We start from the raw sequence: 21,915 nt of genomic DNA on the forward strand, positions 1-21,915 counted from the left end.
GATCAATATAACATTGTTAGTTTGTTGTTTAAATTAAGTATGAGAGCCTTAGCTAAATCAGGGCTGCTTGGAGATATGACAAATTATTAATGTTGTGGACCCTCAATGTCTCAGTTAGGACCACGGATGTATGTGGTGGTGTGTTGTTATGGAAACGGTATATATCTTCTTTTGGATACAAGAATCGAGAGGCATAATTGTGTCCACTGAACGTGCATTGTCACTTTGTCAGTCACGGCTATATCGTGGTCCAGCCATTCGCGTCTTTTCCGAATAAAACGCTTTTGACGGTCTTATCATGTCGAGAGATGTGGGGTCTCTACTCATTTTTTCTATTCAAATTATCAGTTCATATTACGTATGGGTCGATAAAATGAAATCCATGTCTGTTTTTAAATAGCCGTCAAGGATTGCGTAACCAGTCTTGAAGAAACGTGATTCAGCTTTAAATTATCATTTCAAAGTATTTTACAAACATCTGATGATATAATGCCATGATGAAGGAAATATATTCCACTTTCTACTGAGCATATTCATTTCTTGCTCCCTTCACCACAACAGACACTTCCCTCTATTAATTTGTGATCATTTTTAACAATCTATGCACCTCGAAATCGCATTCAGAAACTTTATCCATGTCGGTTGTTACATCGGTCGGAAAATGACTTAAATAGCCATATTCTAGAGTATGCTCTACGACCAGAAGCTTAATTATTCTCCTTCTCAGACATTTAATTTTCATTAAAATTTTCCTATGGTGTGTCACATTAGAGAGTACATTGGGAAGATGCGCTAATCACTAATAATGAAGGTTTTCGAACATCCTACCAATTATTCAGCACTCGTTAAATACATCTGTAATATGTCAGTAAGACTTAAACTATACAAAAGCATTACAGCATAAATGCAAACTATAAAAAACATTCAATAACAAGTCACAAAAACCTTGAAGTCACACAAACTCGGTACGTAGAGAATTACAGCGAGTGGAAGAATTCAAGTCATCCGTATCTACAAAAAAATTGTATGATGTGATTACCATATTTCAATGATTGTGTTATATTGGGGGAAATTTGTGAATCATTAATTTGAACCAAAATCTAATGATATCTCATTGATTATAACTATCCATGAATGTTTTTTTTTAGGGATTTTTAACGAAATATATATTTTGCCAATATTCCGTTTTAATTGAAAAATTTGCCTTGTACTGATTTAGTTACTATTTTATGATGCTAAAACATCAGCTAGATTGTTTACTTAATTTGCTTCAAAAGGTCTGAGCAGGGGGGGCGAATCGGACATTTTGTCCAATCGTCATTTGGCTTAATTAATACTTTTTGCACTCAGCGGATCCGGTGTCGTCAGCGCCCGGTAAAAAAAAACGACGTCGTCGTCGGGGGGTCGTCCAATCGTCATTTGGTTTAATTAATACTTTCTGCGCGCCGATCCCAGCGTCGTCAGCGTCCGGTAAAAAAGCGCGACGACCGCGTCGATGTCATTGCCCCCCCCCCCCCCCCCCCGCTGCTAAGAAGTTATTTACAATGAAAATTAGTTACAATTTAACCGAATATTTGGTCAAGTCCGATACGATATCGTGTCCGACGATCATGTAAATTTATCGTTACAAATCCATGTGGGGTCGACTGAGCATGACTAAAAAAGTTTCGAAAACCATTAAAGTCCATGTCACCGCCGCACCATGTCTGCCAAATATTTCGTAGCGTGTGTGTATCAACGCCGTTGAATACAGCAAGAATATTACAGTTGTCTCTGATTACTTTTGGAATCTGAGTGTATCGTTGAGTGACATATATCACGTCGGTGTTTTTATGCCTGCCTCTGGAAAATATCCTAGCTGGGTTTTTTTGATTGTCTAACATAACATCATCGTACACGACTAGATTGTTAACGTAGCCATCAATATCATCATTACCTGGTGCATCATTGATATCTGTAATAAACTCAATAACATTTTTTTCAGCGATCGCTGATGCATTCTCGTTAAAATCTTTCAACACCTCGTAGCATCGTTGATCATCTACGCTAGGGGCGATTAAATACAACTTATCCCACTTCATCCATCTCATTATTAAATTAAGTAACAATTGCGTCTTGCCGGATCCAGATGGTCCGATGATAATCATCCGGATCGAGTTTGGTAACGCTGCAACATGCTTAACTGGTTCTCTTGTTTTAGTCGCCGAAAAATCAATTATATTCATATCTCTATACATAAATTATGGATTTATATTGTGTGAAGTGTAGAGTGCGTACTGGCACAAATGATATGACAACCGTTACAACGAGAAATAACAGATCGGCACTTACTGGTAAGTGTGCACGATGCGGTACAAAGAAATTTAGATTTATTTCTATTAGACCCGGGGATGCTTTAAAAAAGAGCGAGGAGGTGATATTGCAGCCAAGTTATCAAAACTCCCCGGAACACCGTGGGCAAAGTATCCAGGAGAAAAGCACCTCCCAGGATATAGCTACTGTGGCCCCGGAACGCGATTAGATATCAGACTCGATGATCAAAATCAGCCGCGACCCGGTGAGTATCCAATAAACGCTATCGACGAAGCATGTCGGATACATGATATAGCTTATCGTAGCGGTGATCTGCAACAGCGTCATATCGCGGATGTAAAATTAATTCACGCGTTAAATGCCATTCCTGATAAATCCCTCAAAGAAAGTTGGCTTCATGGTTGGTAAAATCGGCTATGAAAGGTAAATTAATGATTGGAAGCGGAGCTTCTCGCGCTGGTAATTGAAAACGCTAGCGTTTATAATAACAACATGGAATCCATCTATTATTCTCCGAGAGGATACTGGAAGGGGAAGGCCGCAATTGGTAAACTCGCAAGCGCTGCAAAGGTAACAAAGGCCGTTGCGGCTAATTGGTTATCCAAACAGGCTATATGGCAAATTTATCTACCACCGCCTAAACAAATCAACTTTTCGCGCTTTGATGTCAGCGTACCTAATGAAGTTCATCAGGCTGATATACTATTTCTGCCGCATGACAACGGTTACAAATACGCGCTAACCGTAGTTGATGTTGCGAGTCGATACAAACAAGCCGAGCCGTTAAAAACAAAGTCAGCAACTGAAGTAACCGGTGCGTTTGAGCGGATTTACCGAAGGGGTCCTCTGCGCTGGCCAAATCTATTACAAGTTGATCCTGGCAATGAATTTCGCGGTGCTGTTTTATCAGCGTTGAAACATCATAATACCGCGTTACGACGAGGTCATACTGCGCTACATCGTGATCAGGCAATTGTTGAACGATTCAATCGGACTCTTGCTGAACGGTTATTTGGATATCAATACGCGAAAGAATTCATCCAAGAAAAACGATCTCGTGAATGGGTCAAAAGATTGCCAGGCGTAATTGCAGCGTTAAATAACGAGATTACCCGAGCAATCAACAAGGAGCCCAGCGACGCGATTAAAAAAAAGTATATACCCGGAAGATCAAAAATAGATAGCGTTTCCAAGCCGATTCTCGGCAATGTCACTGTTAGATATCTGTATGAACCAGGAGAGCTTGAAGGCGGTAAAAAAAGAGCTACTGATCCTATTTGGAGTGTTACCACACATAAAATATCAACGATAACACGATCAACTGGTAGACCACCGATCTATAGACTGGATTCAACTGCCCCACAGCGGGGGTTTACACGCGAGCAACTAAAAGTGATACCTGATGATACTCAATTACCCCACGTGGCCTTAACTAGCGCCGTTGCGTCTATTGCACTCAAGACAAGTTAACCTCACATTACCACGGATATGACCGAAACTGTTATCGATCCTATCCACGGTAAATTGGCGAGCGTCTTTATCCGAATAACGCCAACGCATTATACAATTGCAACTCGCACAGTGATTATTTTGTTGCTGTCGTAGCGCAATTATTAATTCGGCATCAATATCAAAACGCCGCTGTTTTTTTTTATCCTGTTGGCGGTAACCCGAGAGTTTTCTATCAATGACGCTTGCATCGATGATGTCATCGTTGTCACTGGCTTCGTCAATAACAATTCTTCGAAGCTGATTTATCCTCCGTACTCGGGACACTGCAAGATAGACTAGATTTGACCATTCGATGCGATTATCAACCATCCAAACAATTGTGTCCGTGATGGTTAATCCCTGCGAGGAATGTATTGTCGTTGCGTATCCTAGCGTCCACGGGGATTTATCAGCACGTAGTGCGTCCTCGACGACGCTGATATCAACGAGCACAATATCATTCAGCACAAGAATTTGTTTTTTTTGTCCCTGACGCTGTCGGGCCCGGGATTACAACTTCAATGTTCTGCCGCCGTGTGTCCACGGGTCTATAACATAACGGCACTGGGCGCGTTGGAAACTTTTCCTTATGCAACGCAAACAACGTCCGCTGAAGTGTGTCTCTGACTATCTTTCTACTCGCTACAATCAAATCGTTTGGTCTCCATGTTTCCCAGAATTCATTTAACGGCGTTTCCGGAATCACCTCGCGGATTATTTCACATTGAACTCTATCCGGCTGTAATCTGATTAATTTTTTAACCTCGCGCAGTTGTTCATCAAGTGCTCGGTAATCAGTATCGGTTTCTTCATAATAGTCCACAAAACCCTTTAACCAATCATGTGGACCCTCGCCGACAAATGTTGGTGGTTGGCCATGATCTCCGCACATTATCACCGCTGTATTCGCGCGCAGCAACCACTCAAGAAACATTTGTAAAACATCTAACGAAACAGTACATATCTCATCCCAGATGATAACCTCAGGAATAAATTTTTCCCCCATTCGATCAGGAGTCCACTCACCGCCGCTGTATCGAAAAAAGCTGTGATAAGTAACGGCGTCAACATTTCGTTGTTTTATCTCTCGCGCTAGTCTATGGGTCGGTGTAAGCACGATTATACTTGCCCGCGTTCGAAATAATTCAATTGCCCGAGTCGTCTTTCCTGACCCGCCACAACCGCTTAAATAAACTGTTTTATATCTACAAATTGGATCAGAACACGGTGGTGCATTAGACCATTCTGATAGATTATCACCGCGTAAGTAATTATTTTCAACGGTGACATCTGCTGACGGGGAATAATCGCGTCGCATTTCATTTTTAATTCTCCATATACCCCAACTCTCGTCCGGACTAGTAAACTCGGCTATGTTTCCCTTATACTTTACGTCTATGTAAAATGAATCAATCGCAACTCTAACCGCGGTGTCGGGAAATCTATTTATCATCGAGAATAAATTGATAGCGGCGTAACCCAGCATATACGCCCTCAAATGTGGATATGCCGGGCTGTCTCCATCGCTGTAGGTAACAACTGTACCCAACTTTGTTCCATTGGACAAGAAAGCTGTTTTGCAGTTCACGTATCTATTTTTTGCCACTGCGTCCTTGATTACGAATTCATATTCTGCGTCATCTATAATCAGCCGTGAGCAATATCGTTTGTAGTCGCAGTTTTTTCCACCTTGTGTGAACTTACCAATTATTCTTCTGCCGAGATCTTTTGCCTCGCGGTTTCGTTGGTTGAATATCTTTTTGGACCATTCGATGATATATTCCTCGTCGGCATCAATGTGTTTTCTGGATTCGTCAATTATGCTATCTAGACGCTCTGGTTCTGGTAACCACACGTTGGTTTGTTTCCGATATGATATTATTGCGTCACTGACAATCAACGATACAAGCATGCTACAATCAATCATAAACCGTAGCAGCGCTATTGGCAGCCACTTCTTTTCAGTCATGTGTCTACCGATCCAAATATAGCAACAGCGATGAAGTCCTGCCGCGAATTCAAATGATACTATGCGAGCGAATCCGGTTAAATCAAAATCAGGCAGTGGTCCATTAATAGCAACACGAGTCATTTCATGTCTGGGGTGTCCAAATCGTTTAAAGTACTCAGCGGCGGATCCATACCCGAGAAAACTCGCTGGATAACAGGCAACCATATCAACGGAAATCATAGCGTCGCGGTTGTATTCAGTGTTCCATAGTCCACCGTGATAGTATTCCAAACAACTGGATTGTACATCCGGTAGAAATTCCTTGCGCGTTGGTCTCCACGCATTTTTCTTTGCTGCAACATGAGCCGCAACCGATGGAATCGTAAAACAATTTGTTAGCAGTTGTTCATCATGCTCTTCAAATTCCATGGCGGTTTTTTTCATCTTGTTGTGAAACGCTTCAGTGCGATATAATTCACCGTTTGGTCTTACAAACTGATCAAAGGTATCCGCATCGTTTTCAGCGCTGCGAAGTAACCACACTGACACAGGGTCGTTTTTACACAAAGAAGCAATAGCATCAAATAGTTTCCTCTCCGCGAGAAAACCATCCTCTCCCAGGAATTCACCCGGGATATACTTTACTGTTCTATCCCGTGGAAATATTGTGACCGCGGGCGTCCACGCGTGTTCGTTATGATCAATAATTTTGATTGGGGCTCCCTTTGATCTATACTTTGATTCGTATAATACTTCACCGGTTATTGTTGTAACGGTTCTTGGAAATCTCAACGACGTTTCTAATTTCGCTATGTCGCTGATGGTTGCTCCTCGCTCGCGCACTGTCTCCTCCCACTGGTTTATTTTGCTACGTCGTAAATCAGTCAGTTTATTTCCTCGACACGCATTTGTAAAATGCTCTATTACTCGTTCTGCTACACAATTTATCCCCGTTGACTGTTTCATCGGCGCTAGTTTTCCGATATCAGGTTTCTTATTTAACGGGTATATTCCATAAACAACTGCTGTTTCAGGATACGCTCGTTCATAGTATGGTCTGTCAATTCCGGTTAACAACCCCGGCTTGGAGTCGCGGCTAACAATGACTGATTTCTTGTCGCTGAGAACCGGTTCAAATTTATCACGTATGATCCAATTACCTGATTCCACCCGGACAATGAATTTTACTCTGAAGAAATACTTTTTACCGTCAAGTTGTGATATTATCGTTGCTGCGCGGTTGTCGTTCATGGTAGCATCAACAACACCATCAATTCGAAATGTTGACCAACTATGAGATGCACCATCACGCTTGAATTCATTGATACAATCGCGTATTTTATTCAACAGGGTTCTATCGTTTATTAACGCTTTTGGTGCGTCCTTGAGGACTCTATCGAGATTAAACCTGATATTTTTCAAGGGCTTAATTGCTGCTAATCTCTCGAACTCCTCCATATAATTAAAACAAGTATTTAAATAAAAGAATATAGTATAATGAATCACTGCAAATGGTTGATGATTGGGTCGACAACCCCGTGCAATAAATCATGTAGAGGTGAATTCTGCGGGTATCATTTACAAAGCGTTCGTAATGGTTCTCTTGGCCCCCTCCCGTGCTTGGTTTGCCACGTTGGTGTAAGAGGAAAATCACAATTATGTATCAATTGTGGCGGAAAGCGATACAGAGAGTTAAAACGTTATTATGATAAACGAATTAAAAACTCCGTCATTGACTCCGTCAAGGACAAAATCATCAAAACTCCTCAGGACTACATTGCAAGGTTTATAATTAAACCAAATAATGAATTAGACAAGTAGTATTATTATACAAATGAACCAAGAATTTCAGCCGCATCCTGTGCTCGTTAATTACGAGGCATCTCGCGACGGCGTTGTTAGAAACCGCAGACTGAAGAAGCCGGTTGGTGCCGTAAATAATCAGGGGTATTTGATGTTTGGTGCCGGGAAAAAAGTTATTACGTTCATAGAATAATCTATGAAGCGTTTAACGGATTGATCAACGACGGTCTTGTTATTGATCACATTGATGGATGTCCTCAAAATAACAGACTGTGTAATCTGCAAGCCATCTCTCAGAGTCAAAATAATAAAAAAGGCCAAACTGGTAAGTTTTCAAAGCAAGCAAGGGGGGTCAAATCGTTTGATACATCAACGCACGAGGAAAAAATATTTCAGTCGATGAATGAGGCAGGAAAATATTTCGATATTTGTAGAGCCTCAGTAAGAAAAGTAGCAGAACGAGTATATCAAACAGCGATCTAAAAAAAGACGGGTCACAGAATTCGATTTTCATATATAACATCAAAGGGAGATAACTCGTTTTGTGACAAGAGTTACGTCCCTTGAAGTCCAATTAATGTTACGATTAATTAATCATTTTACGATGAAAACTAATGAAATACACGCTGTTATCTAACAGCTGTATTCTTTTTTTTAATGTTTTATTCAAATATTTGGTTTCATTTAAATGCTGTGAAACACCATTAATAAGTATTCAAGGATTTAACGATTCAAGGTAATTCAAATTAACACACACCTTGTGACTGACGCGGTTGTATTAGTCACCTTATATATAAGACGACTCGTTATAAGCCTGGGGCTTTCGAAAGCCGATTCGATCAATTAAAACTAACCCGCGCTCTTGACCCGGGCGTGTGGTTGTCTTTTATTCACAATCATACAACCGGGTTAATTTAATTGGGTTGCTTTTGATTGGTCGAATCGGCCGTAGAGTTCCGCCCCGCCGTTTTATGTTTGTGCTGTCCCATCATATATATCCGTACGTCCCCCCCAAGCATATCTTCTGGGCGGTCTACGATGACGTTTGTCACCCTAGGCCTCCCTCCCGGAGATGTATGTTTCGGGGTTCCCTTGGGCTCAGATGGATGCGAAGGCACCCAAGGGGTTCCAAGATGTGAATGTAACCGATGGGCCTCTCTGACGACATAGGGGGCCAGCGGGGTTGCCAAACGGGTGTGCCGTCCAATCATAATACTCTCTGTTAACACGAAGATGCGGTGGCAACTTCATGTTATACGAGTCCATAATCACGCACATATTTCTCTAGGCAGTAAAGATGTTAACGTGCCTAGAGTTCATTTTGTAAAACATTTTTTTTATATTAGAAATAAAGATGTTTATAAGAATATGAATATCGAAGACATCAATAATATATTAACCGAGATTTCAAAATTAAAAAATCAAGGAATTGAATTATCTGATGGTCTCAACAGCGAAAGAATATTATCCGATTATGAAATTATTAACGAACAATCGAAACGGGGGCGTTTTACTCTGGCCCGCGAGTACGCTTTTATAAAACGATTACAACATACGATTAATGAAAACCTGTACCACAATGACGTAAATGCATTCATTGGACTATTTACTGCCGTTGAAATAATACGAAAAAAACTCGGACGTGTTTATGAACGACGGCGGGAGATTTCTAGTAAGATCAAAAACATTAGAAGGATTATAGACGAAAACTCCGTGGAGCCCCCAATTTAATGGCATACCTGTTCACGTAGCGTACGGAAGTGAATTTTTACGTTGTATACATTTTTTTTTCCTCGATAGGTCGTGGTAACGTGCGTCTGACGCTGCCACAGGGAAATTAGAAATTACGGAGCAATTTGCAATAATGGTAGGCGAATCACTTACTACTCGGCTAGCCAGAGAGCGGCTAGCGGCGCTTAAAAAGTTCATACCGTTACGAGACAGGGTCCGAAAACAACTTCAAACGCGGCAACAACTACAAACTGATTTTGCTGTTGGAAGTGAACAACTCTTTGCCCCGGTAAAAAGCGCAACTGTGCCCGTCCTCGGTGCGCTTGAAAAGATAGCGGCTCAGACCGAGCAAACAAAAGAGTCTCTGGAAACACTTCCTGCGAAAATAGCGGTTGCTACAACACACCAACGGAGGGAGAGGCCGCCACCACTCGCTATAACGGACCCACAAGAACCTTATGTTACAATGGCCGATGAAGAAGAACTAGGCGCCACCTCAAGAGAACCAGAAGAAGAAATACAGGAAGAAATACAGAAAGAAATACAAGAACAGGAGGAGATAAAGGAGAATATACCCTCTAAAGTACTTACAAAGTCCGCAATAGATAAAATTAGAGCCTTCGACAGCTACGAAGGATTAGTTAATTTTGCTGCCATAAATTTTGATAAGGATTCACGAGAGATGTATATCAATAGCGATTACGAGAAAAATATAAAGTCGTTAAAGGATTGGACAAGAATAGTGTATTTGGCAAGTAAATATAAAAATGTATTACCACCGCGTGATAATAATTATATAATATTCCACGAGAAAGTAAAAAGTAAAAGACCAAATCACGGAAAAGGATACTCCGTTGGAAACTCTTCTGGTTTCAACGCTAGCGTTTCATGTCCTGGTAATGTTCTCAGTGATATATCACGGTTAGAAGTACTTATCGGAGGGAAACGAGCCGGAAATAATTCCAGTGAAATTATTAATGAAGCCGCTGATATTTGCAGGCGGTTATTTGCCGGCGGTATCATGGACATTAATGTATATCGAACGCTCATAGACGAACTCGTGGACGGTTTTGATGACCACGGTCATTACAGCGATTGACCAATCACTAATTGGAAAACACTGGTGTTTTTATAATAAAGATGATTATACACTACAACCATGATAAACCAGTCAGCGTCTACGTGGTAAACTCACGATTGCCTGTATACCGCGCGTGGTACGGAGACGGTCTCGGTAGCACCATTGCGGGGTTATTTACAAGAATGGCTCCAAAAGTGGCGCCGTTAGCTAAACAATTATCTATGAAGGCCATTGATGTTATTCGTGATAAGGGAATCGATGTTGCCGGAAAGGCGTTTTCTGCAGCAAAGGACAAACTAATGTCGCTGTTAAAATCCAAAGGATTTTCACGAAAAAAACAAACGCCGCTGCGTTCTACAACAGTGATTCCTGCAAATGTCAGCAGGGTAATAAATAACGCGGTGGAAAAAAAACTAGCGTCGATGGCTTCGGCAACGACCCCGCCGTCGTCGATGGCTTCGCCATTGGTTTCGCCGTCCACTGATGCAACAACCAACGCGCTCATGAACGCGATAGCGGGAAGTGGCCTTAAACAAAATTTAAAGAATTTACGACGAAAACGACGTTGATGAATTGCAATTGAAAACATCAACATGATAAATAATAAAATGTTTGCGCGAACCGCTGATCCCGCGTTTGATATGGATGCCCCAGTGCGCAGGGATGATTCTGTCCGTGATTATCAATTTTATTCCTATCAACCACCACAAGCCGACCTACGATCGCGAATTGAACTTCAAGTCCAAGATACCAGTAAATACTTTTTGCCGTGTGAAGCGTTTATCGAAATCGAAGGGGAACTTGTAACAAATGCTGCCGATAATGCACCATACGCAAATGACGGTCGTGTTCGAGTTGGTTTTGTCAACAACGGTATCATGGCGTTATTTGAGAGTGCCAGATATCTTATTGACGGGCGAGAAATTGAATCAATAGAACGCGAGGTTGATGTTGCAACGACGATAATTGGGTTAGCAAGATACTCGGATGATTATACAAGATCGGCGGGCCCATCTATGATGTTCGCAAAGGATACCACTAATAACGCTGATCATATTCAGTACATTAACGTGCTGACACCACAAGATACTTCAGTTGCTAATCAAGCTGAAGCAGCCAATCCAGACCGCAGGGCAAGACCAGGTGACAATTTTACTATTATAAAAAGTACCTACGATAATTTTAATCTAGGGTTTGCAACACGAGTAGCAACATTACAAGGACAACGCCGACAGTTTTCATGCGCGATTCCACTCCATCACATATTCGGATTTTGTAGAAATGTCAGAAAAGTTATCTATGGGGCTAAGCATACAATCGCGCTAACGCGAAGGGGCGATGATAACAATGCAATATGGCGTGCTGCTGGTGTCGCTGCCAGTAAAGTCGTTTTAACTAAAATAGCATTGTGGATGCCGGTGTTGACTCCATCAGTTACCACGGAAGCACGATTATTATCATTTATGGAACGGGGGGAAAATCGTTGTTGAGTTGGCTAGCGGTAACAACTGATGCTAAAGAGGATAATGTCGCTGATACATTTACATGGCACTTGGCATCAAAACAAGGCGTTTCAGCCCCGCGTCATATATTTATAGCGCTACAGAATAGGGATCGATTGGGTAATCAAGAACGCAGCCATATGATATTTGATCGATTAGGAGTCAGGGAGGTTTCGCTGAGAATAAACGGACAACAGGAACCATCCGAGGATATACAGCTTAATTACGACAACAACCATGTCGCACGTGTGTATCATCGATTGCTGTCATATATAAGTCGTGATCAAAACGTTGACACCATTTTGCAAATATCACAACTTGATTTTAAAAACCTGTATCCGATTTATTACTTTTCGCTGGAACATCTTGATTTAACGAGACAGTCCGTCGTTGATATACACTTCCGAGCTCGTATAGCCCCGGGTGGTGTTGATTATAGAGCGGTTGTTGTCATTCTCAGCGATAAATCAATGCTGTTGGAAGGTGTTGGTGGACGAATGAGAATCGTTGATGCACCAGTGGAAAACATGTAATTGAAAACATAAACGCGTTTACAATAAAAATGTCGTATAGTGTTGTCGGTGTAGAGTTGACCGATGGTCAAGTCAAGAAATTACGATCAAAGTCCGCTAAACAATGTGGAACCACAATAACGTTAAAGCCGTCACAGATGGCAGGTGGTAATCATAAGATATCGTTGACGGCGCGTCAAATAAAACATTTCAATGATGCGATGAGGAATAAAAAGGGTGTTCAAATAGATTTTTCGGCCGCAGCGATTAAAAACATGGAAAAGACCGGTGGGATATTTCCGCTGTTAGCTGCGATTCCAGCGTTGATTGCCGTGGCGGCCCCAGCAGTGGCGAAGGCGGCGGCATTAGGAGCCGTTGGTACCGCGGCGGGAATGGCATTGAAGAAGGCAACCGGGAAAGGCTATAAAAAAAAGAAACGAGGACGACCCGTAGCCGGAAAGGGTCTAAGACTACCGGGAACCCCGTATTCATGGTACTCGGGGAAGGGTCTAAGACTACCGGGAACCGTTTATTAACGCAAGAGTCAATGACTCCTATGTCTAATTTTGATTTAATAGATGCCGCAAACGCGTTAGCGATAAAAAACTTCAGAGGTGTTTTTATGAGGGATCAATTACCGACAAAACCAAGGAATAATTAACCTCGATAAATCCTCCGGAGCGGGAACTCATTGGGTTGCATACGCAATTGATCCGCGTGCGATCGTCTATTTTGATTCATACGGGTTAGCCCCGCCAAACGAGTTCATGCGGTATATCCGGGCGTGTTCAGCCCCGGTTTTTTATTCCACGCTGCCAACACAACAATTAAGTGACCCACCGATATGCGGCCGTGAGGTATTGAACGTACTCGCGGCGATTTCATCATCGCGGAAACCACCTCATGTGGTTGTAAACGAATACACTAGTGGGGTCGTAGAGGCCCGGCGGGTTAATTAAAAACACTGTTTTTTTTACAATAATAATGATTGATATCTGGGGACGACCGGTTTCGGCGCTGAAAAAATCCACGGAAACGCTCGCCACCGATGACATAAAATACTAATCGAGGATGAAATCGCTGATACGTTAAATCTAACCAGTGTTGACCCGGGCGAAATAGTTGTATTTCAAGATCGTCAGGGTAAATTAAAATCCAGTAATGTGTCGCTGGATGACGTTTTAACACGACAGCGTAATGCCGCCGAGAACACTATCGCGCTATATACCGGCGACGGACGACTTAAATCAGGTGAATCCATCTTGACGATAAATGGAAAAATAAATACACTGGGCGACAATTATATATCCATGTCGAATTCGTTAAAAAATTTCTATGATAAATTTAACGCGCAAGCAAATCAGTTCGAGGGGATACAAAAGTCTGTCACCGGTATACAACTCACTACTGCTAGTTTTTTTTGGGACCCCGACGGTGACCGAACCGAATCTTGTAGGGATAAAAAATAGTATTTTGGAGTTTACAACGCTGTCGGGCCAATTTACCTCGTTACGAAAAAATGTTAACAGGGTTGATGACGCCGTTGATAAATTCTTTGGTAGAAAAAATGTCAAACCGGATGAAATTACAATAACTATAAATGATATCACTGCGTATGGACAGGAAATAGAAACAATCAATACTGATGTTGCAACGAACAAAAGGAGTGTAGACGTGCATGAACGGGAAATAGAAATAATCGGCGCTAATGTTGCAACGATCATAAATAATGTAGACGCGCATGGACGAAGAATAGAAACAATCAAAACTGATGTTGCAACGATCATAAATAATGTAGACGCGCATACACAGGACATAGAAATAATCAAAACTGATATTGAAGCGAACAAAAGGAGTGTAGACGCGCATACACAGGAAATAGGAACAATCAAAACTGATATTGAAGCGAACAAAAAAAATGTAGACGCGTATTGGCGGGGAATAGGAATAATCAAAACTGATGTTGCAGCGAACAAAAAAGGTATAGACGTGCATACATATGAAATAGGAACAATCAAACTTGATGTTGCAGCGAACAAAAAAAGTATGACCGAGAATACACAGGAAATAGAAACAATCAAAACTAATGTTGCAGCGATTAAGGGGAATATAGACGCGCATACACAGGAAATAGGAACAATCAGAGCTGATGTTACAGATATCAAAGACAGACTACCGGAAATGACAAAAATAAAAATCCCTCATGAGAACACCATCAACACAGTATACACGATTCGGCATGGATCATTTATCTGGACTCCTACACAGAATATAGTAAATATTACCGCAACTGTTAAGGGCATTTATCGATTGACACTGGTTTCAATGATGCAGTTTAATATATCGTCGTCGAGTTCATCCGGGTTTAACAATACAATATCAACAATTATAGACAAGCACGCAACTGAACCGTTTACAATTACAGCCGTTGATAGAAATTTAACCAGGGCAAACATTACATGGTATGTGGAATTTGTAGCGGATCTAAGTAATTAAAAACACTAGCTCTTTTAAAATAAAAATGACCACCAAGGTAATTGAATCAGAGGTATCACCGACGTCACATCAATATCGATTCAATACCGTAAAAGAATTCTCCGCGAATTTGAAAACGCTTTCCGAACAATACCGTGTAAAAATAAAAAAATACCGTCGAAAAATAACCGCCATCGACGCGGTCGTGTACTCGGTGTCAGGTATAGTAGCCGGTACCGGTGTTATTTTATCCACGGTGACCATGATGGCCCCGATCGCTGTTCCAATCGCTATCTCCGCGGCGACAACAATTGCTGGAGTCGTCAACGCAATCACTAGAAAGATATCATCGTGTTCTCAGAAAAAACTCAACGAGTATACAGTAAAACATCAAATAGTATCCGACGCGTACTCGAAATTATCCGGGTTGATCTCGTTGGCGATAGATAATTCGTTTATATCCGATGTTGAATTCTCCACGATGGTCCAGTTGTATGACTCCGCGATGTCAAAAATCGAGGATTTTCAACTGGAAGCTGGAAACCACGTCGCTGAAACCACTTCAATGGGCTCAAAACATTCTCCTGAAAACAAGCAGGTTGTTAATATTCGGTGTTGAAATTAAACACTAGAAACAGCGAATAATAATAATGTCGCTGAACCCCGAAGGGTTTCAATTACTTCAACGGATCGCGGAGAACACCACTCCGGTACAAACAAGTATGATATCGATAACATCAACGAAGCCAGAATTCAGTGTAAACTTCCCTTCTCCGATTCCAGTGAAGGAAATAGCGCTGGCAAAATTGCGAGTATATCACAGTTGGCCTAATATCCGAGCGGAAGCATTTAACGGACAACAACCTAATAACTCGCTGGTTTTTGCATGGACAAATAAACCCAATGGGACCCCAGACTGGAAGGAGGTTACAATACCAACTGGGTCATACCAAGTAGAACAAATCAATAAAGAATTTCAACGCAGGAAAAATCGATCACAGGAAAAGAATCAAAAATCGCTATTACGGTTCATGAACCGACGTTATCGTCGACGATTGAAATAAGCACACCGGAGTATATGGTTGATATTTATAACAGTTCAATAAGAACCATACTAGGTTGGCCTGAGAATCCACCTCATGAAAGTCCGCGGGAATTTCACACGAATGCGCAATCGTATCATGAGATTAATCCCGGGTATCGAGATGGTTTGTCTATTATAAAAAACGCGTTATTACCCAGTAGGTTTATATTTCAAGACAGGAATACCATGCAATGGTATTTTCAGTATGAGGAAACTCCTGAATTGTCCGTCGTGTTCACAGTTAATTTAAATGATATCGATAGTTTTTTTTATCGAGATTAATCGTAATTACCGGTTGCAACTAGAACAACTACGGAAAACAAAAGCACAAAAACACGTTGAGGTGTTAAATCAACTTATATCAGACATGGAATATATCAATGAACGAATCGTTAAAATAATATCCGATAGCAGCGATGATAATAAACAAAAATTCCTAACCGAGTATAATATCACAGAAGCCGATTTACCCGATTTCAAGTTTCCAGGATACAACGCGCCAGAACTAAGAAAGTCTCTTAATGATTTTCTCGGTCCATCAACTATCCTCAAACACGATAACGGAGATGATGGTAGGCATATTGCTCCATACAACGTAAATATCGCATCGGTGATAGCAATCAATCTAGTGTGTGATGTTATCGAAGGGAGTTACCAGGTAGATACCAAGCAATCAAATCAAGCTCAACAGGGGTATATCCTTTATTCATTTTCACCAACAGCCCCTCCCGGATTCTTAATCGTTGAGAGCCCGATTAATCCGGTCTATATGCGATGCCATAATCGGTTTTTAACGAGAATTAATTTCAGACTTACCGATCAGTCAAATAACCTAATTGATCTACAAGAGGAGGAGTTAGTGATCACTCTGTTTGTAAGATCATTGTAAATAACTTCTTAGCAGCAGGGGGGCAATGACATCGACGCGGTCGTCGCGCTTTTTTACCGGACGCTGACGACGCTGGGATCGGCGCGCAGAAAGTATTAATTAAACCAAATGACGATTGGACGACCCCCCGACGACGCTGTCGTTTTTTTTTACCGGGCGCTGACGACACCGGATCCGCTGAGTGCAGAAAGTATTAATTAAACCAAATGACGATTGGACAAAATGTCCGATTCGCCCCCCCTGCTGCTGTCTGTCTCAATATTTAGTTTTATCAAAGTGCACATACTGTACTTTATGTTATTATTTCTTTTCTGTTGAGGTGACCTATAACTGATATCGCATGTATGCCAGGAATGAAGTTGTATATTAACGGCTAACCACATGTGATATGTATACTACAAAATAGTTCAATCAAGAATCACAAATTTCGACAATCATTAGAAAGACCGACAAATAGCTGTTAGTATACAGGCTGGATCTGTAGCTTCACACTGTCTGCACAGGTATGATCTATCTATATATCTATCTATCTATCTCTCTATCTACCTATCTATCTATCTATCTATCGAGATATATATATATATATATATATATATATATATATATATATATATATATATATATATATATATATATATATATATATATATATATATATATATATATATATATATATATATATATATATATATATTAATCGACCTATCTATCGTTCTATTTGTGCTGAAAAATGGCGTTAAACTCCACAACAACAACAACAACAACGTTCTATTTGTCTGTCGATCGCTCGATCGATCGATCTGTCTGTCTGTCTATCTATCCATATATCTATCTAGCTTTTTATAAATGTATATATCCATCTATCTATCGATTTATCTATCTATCTATCCTTATATCCATCCATCTATATCTATCTATCTTTCTATCTATCTATCTATCTATCTATCTATCTATCTATCTATCTATCTATCTATCTATCTATCTCTCTATCTATTAACCGACCTATCTATCTATCTGTCTGTCGATCGCTCGATCGATCGATCTGTATGTCTGTCTATCTATCTATCTATATATTTATCTAGCTTTCTATATATGTATATTTCCATCTATCTATCTATATATCTATCTATCTATCTATCTATCCGTCCATCTATATCTATCTATCTATCCATCCATCCATCCATCCATCCATCCATCCGTCCATCCATCCATCTATCTATCTATCTATCTATCTATCTATCTATCTATCTATCTATCTATCTAGAATTATTCGACCGTGTCATAGATAGATAGCTATATATATATCTAGCTATCCATCAATGACACGGTCGAATAATTCCTCTGATTGATGGGAAGTGTTATATTTGTTGTTATTCTAAGCTTCCACTGAATGTTAGTATCTTCACGTTTTGTAATTTCGTCCGACTGCATAGTTTGATAGATTTCACATACGAATCCATGATATTGTATAATTTAAAATGTTTAATATATGTATTTTATATTTACAAGAAATGCCGGCCGTCATGACACAGTTTATATTTTTTGTAGCCTATAACCATTATATTGCTACGAGTAAATAAAGAACTGAACTGAAATATTAATCGAAATTTGGAAAAGAAATAAGTTGTTGAAAAGTATATGCGTATGTAGGCGATTTTTGTTTCAAAATTTATTCATCAAAATTTACGTTTAAATGTACAAAGTAAATTTTTTCTGAGCTTTAAGGTGTTGTAATTTGAGCTGGCCGGAAGCCAAATTGTGCTTAGGGCGGAAGCGAAATTGAATGCGAGTTTCAAACTCCCTGCATGCTGTCTTGTGCAAACAATTCAAACCATGAAGTGAAATACCCTGTAACCAAGATAAGTAGGATATCAGACAAATAGCTCGTGCTGTCCAAGCTGCTTTAATAGCATGGCGCATATTGTGAAGCGGAATTTTGATTCTTCCTTAAAGGAAGTTATGAAAAAGAATATATATATATATAAATTTAATTTTAAGAAACTTATATATATGTATGTGTGTGTGTGTGTGTCTCTGTGTGTGTGTGTGTGTGAGAGAGAGAATTTGCTGAAGTAAAAGGAAGTACTAGCAAGCATTTAGTCACTAATATGAAATTCAATAGCATAAGAATTTTGCCAATTGCATTGCTTTTCTATATCGACATCTCTAAATATACTCATAGCACAGAAGAAGACTGGTACCTAAAAAAAACCTGCTAATTTTGCCGGTAATTACATATTAACACAAACGAAGCGTCATCGGGTATCTTATAGATAAATATTTTGAACAAACCAGTTTGCAAATGTCAATGTCAATCGTAGACATCCGTTTCAAAATCGATTCGAAAAACAGTACAGCATATATTAATTTGGGATATGTAAAACAGCCTCATCTGTAGTTCGGATACTATGATAAAAATATTACCGATTATTCACAGAGTAGTTCTTGCCACATAGCCACATAGCCCATACAGAATATCTGCTCAAGAGTATATTACACTTACCCACCCCGCCGGACATATTGCTCAAACAAAATTTTTCGTCTAGAGTAAATTTTCTCTTCACACATGACAAATCCCCTTATCGCGCTGGTGTATGTATTACTCTCTCATTCCCTCATTCCCAGGAACCGCCCCAAGTGTTTCTGTGAAATTTATCAACGAGATGTCCTAAAATATATATATATATATATATATATATATATATATATATATATATATATATATATATATATATATATATATATATATATGCTCTTAAAATATGTAGCAGAAAAGAGTGAAGACATAAATCTTTGTAAAATTTAACAAATAATATATTTCCCTAGAATACAAAGTGAAAAATGGAAAATGAATTTACGGTATTGCGAATTAAATCCAAAACTAAAGACACAAGTCATAGTAATAAAATGTCCTCAATACAACTCAGTTCAAGCCCCGGAGAGATCCAAAACTGACTTGTCTGTTATGGCCTGTGATGTGCGTGTGTATCAACAGTCTCTTGTTGTATCACATACAAATTGTTACAGGTTTGAATTCAGTATTAATTCCTATGAATATCTTTGACCAAGAATTATATCAGAGAACGTTTGTATTTCCAGAGAAAAGAGTCATTTGAGTTCGATAATGAGACGAAATAAAATTTAGCCCATTTTAGCCCAACAAACAAGTTTAGCCCAAACTTGTCACAACATAATACAGCTTGAATGTGTCAAATGATAATGCACGACTGGTAAAATCCTCGGTCACAACATAATATGCTTCTCTACTTGACCTCTGGTCACAATTAGCGTTTTCTAAAAACAACCATTACGTAATGGAAACTAAATTCCTAGAATGATCTAATGGTCCCTATTTATTCACAACAGAATAGCCTACAAAATTCACTTAGGAATCTCCAAAACCCTGACCCTGATAAACATATTTACGCCTCCTTGTTTACCTGAATAATAATCCTGATAATAACATCATGCACATAGAGAATAATGAAACTTATTTTTTGGTTATGACCAGTCCAGTGTCCTAAGTGATTAGAGCGTCTGCCTCGGATGCGGGAGGTCGTGGGTTCGATCCCCTGCTGATTCATACCAAAGACTTACAAAAAGGGTACTATTGGCTTACTCGCTTGACTCTTAGCATTAAGAGGTTAGTATTAGGACTGGTCGACCTGGTGTCAGGATAATGTGACTGGGTGGGACATCATGCAACATGTCTGCGGCATGATACCCCAGTGCTAGACATCACTATAAACTACCACACTGAAGACATTGTATGACTGAAAGTTTGTTAAACCTACGTTAGAAATCCAAATCACACACACACACACACACACACACAACCATTTGTTGGTTACAAAATTAAAATGAAAGTTGCTCAGTCAGATCAAGCAGTAATGAACTCAATTTTAGACAAAGTCAAGTCCAGCTAATAATGGTACATTATAATAACATGTAATGAATTTAAAAGACATACTAACATAGGAACGATTCAATTAAATATACGTAACAGTACTGAAGAAAACCAAATGATTGGCACTCGTGTCACATTACCTGCATTGTTACGCATAAAGAATAGAGAAGCGAAAAATTATACTTACAAATTCACTACAGAGTTTCACAAATGTTTTCGATCAAGTCTGCCATGTACACTAGACGTTTTACAACTGTTTCTGAAGGAAGTCAAATTCCTCTGTGTCTAACAAATTTCATAATGAACACGTAATTTATCATGACATCTATTCAAATACTACCACTGATTGGAGAACTTGTAAATATCGATTTTGATAGCAACATACGAATACAATTAAACATAAAAATAGTTCATTGTAGACCTAATTAATATTTAAGGATGTAAAGATAATATAAGTTCATGCAAAATGTGAAAAATCGTCTTTCAAACCTGCGATACCGTATTGTACACAATTGTTTTTAAGGTGGCCCGAACTAGAATTTGGTTTATTGCAGGAATTAGCTTTTATAAAAATACGCAGCTGCATGCATTTGGTCTTCTGCCAAATGCTACTAAGTGCAAAATCAATATAAGCGATAGAGTTCGAATGTTTGCATAACAGGACTCTCTTTTGAAGGTAAAGCTTTATTAATTTGAGATCGTTTTGATAAATTACCACTTATCTTTAGAAGCTTTTATTAAAAGAATGCAAGCAAAATTTGTCAAACACATTGTTTATTCATTTAGCAGCTTTAACTGAAACCTTATGGAAGTGACGAAACATATCATTGACAATTAAAGTGCCTCCTTGACCATGATTACATATATATCTACTTGGTTAGATATGGATTCTTTCCAAAATACTGAAAGCAATACATGTAATAGAATAAGCAAATATATGCAAGTATTCTAGGACTATTTAACCCATATATAAGCATATCCATAGTGTCATTAGTAGTTATTCCATCCTCTGACGGGGCCCCTGGTGGCATTGTGGACTAAAGCGCTTACATTTCACCTCTGCCCGCGTGGGTTCGAGTCCCATATTCTCGGCCAATGTTAATATGTGGGACAGCTTGCCAGTAACTTCCAGCAGGTTCGTATTACTTACAGGCGTGTTCCCGGGTTCTTCCTTCA

The 21,915-nt window shown here is 39.7% G+C and overlaps 1 protein-coding gene across 2 annotated transcripts in view; it reads right to left on the reverse strand.

The window, feature by feature from the left end:
• Window positions 1–21,915, reverse strand: part of LOC149771341 (dual oxidase 2-like) — a 98,140-nt gene that overhangs the window by 75,798 nt on the left and 427 nt on the right. The gene's annotated exons all lie outside the window — the stretch shown is intronic.

The sequence above is a fragment of the Sinohyriopsis cumingii genome, unplaced genomic scaffold, assembly GCF_028554795.1.
Source record: "Sinohyriopsis cumingii isolate HCF-2022 unplaced genomic scaffold, ASM2855479v2 utg001944l, whole genome shotgun sequence".
Classification (NCBI taxonomy): domain Eukaryota; kingdom Metazoa; phylum Mollusca; class Bivalvia; order Unionida; family Unionidae; genus Sinohyriopsis; species Sinohyriopsis cumingii.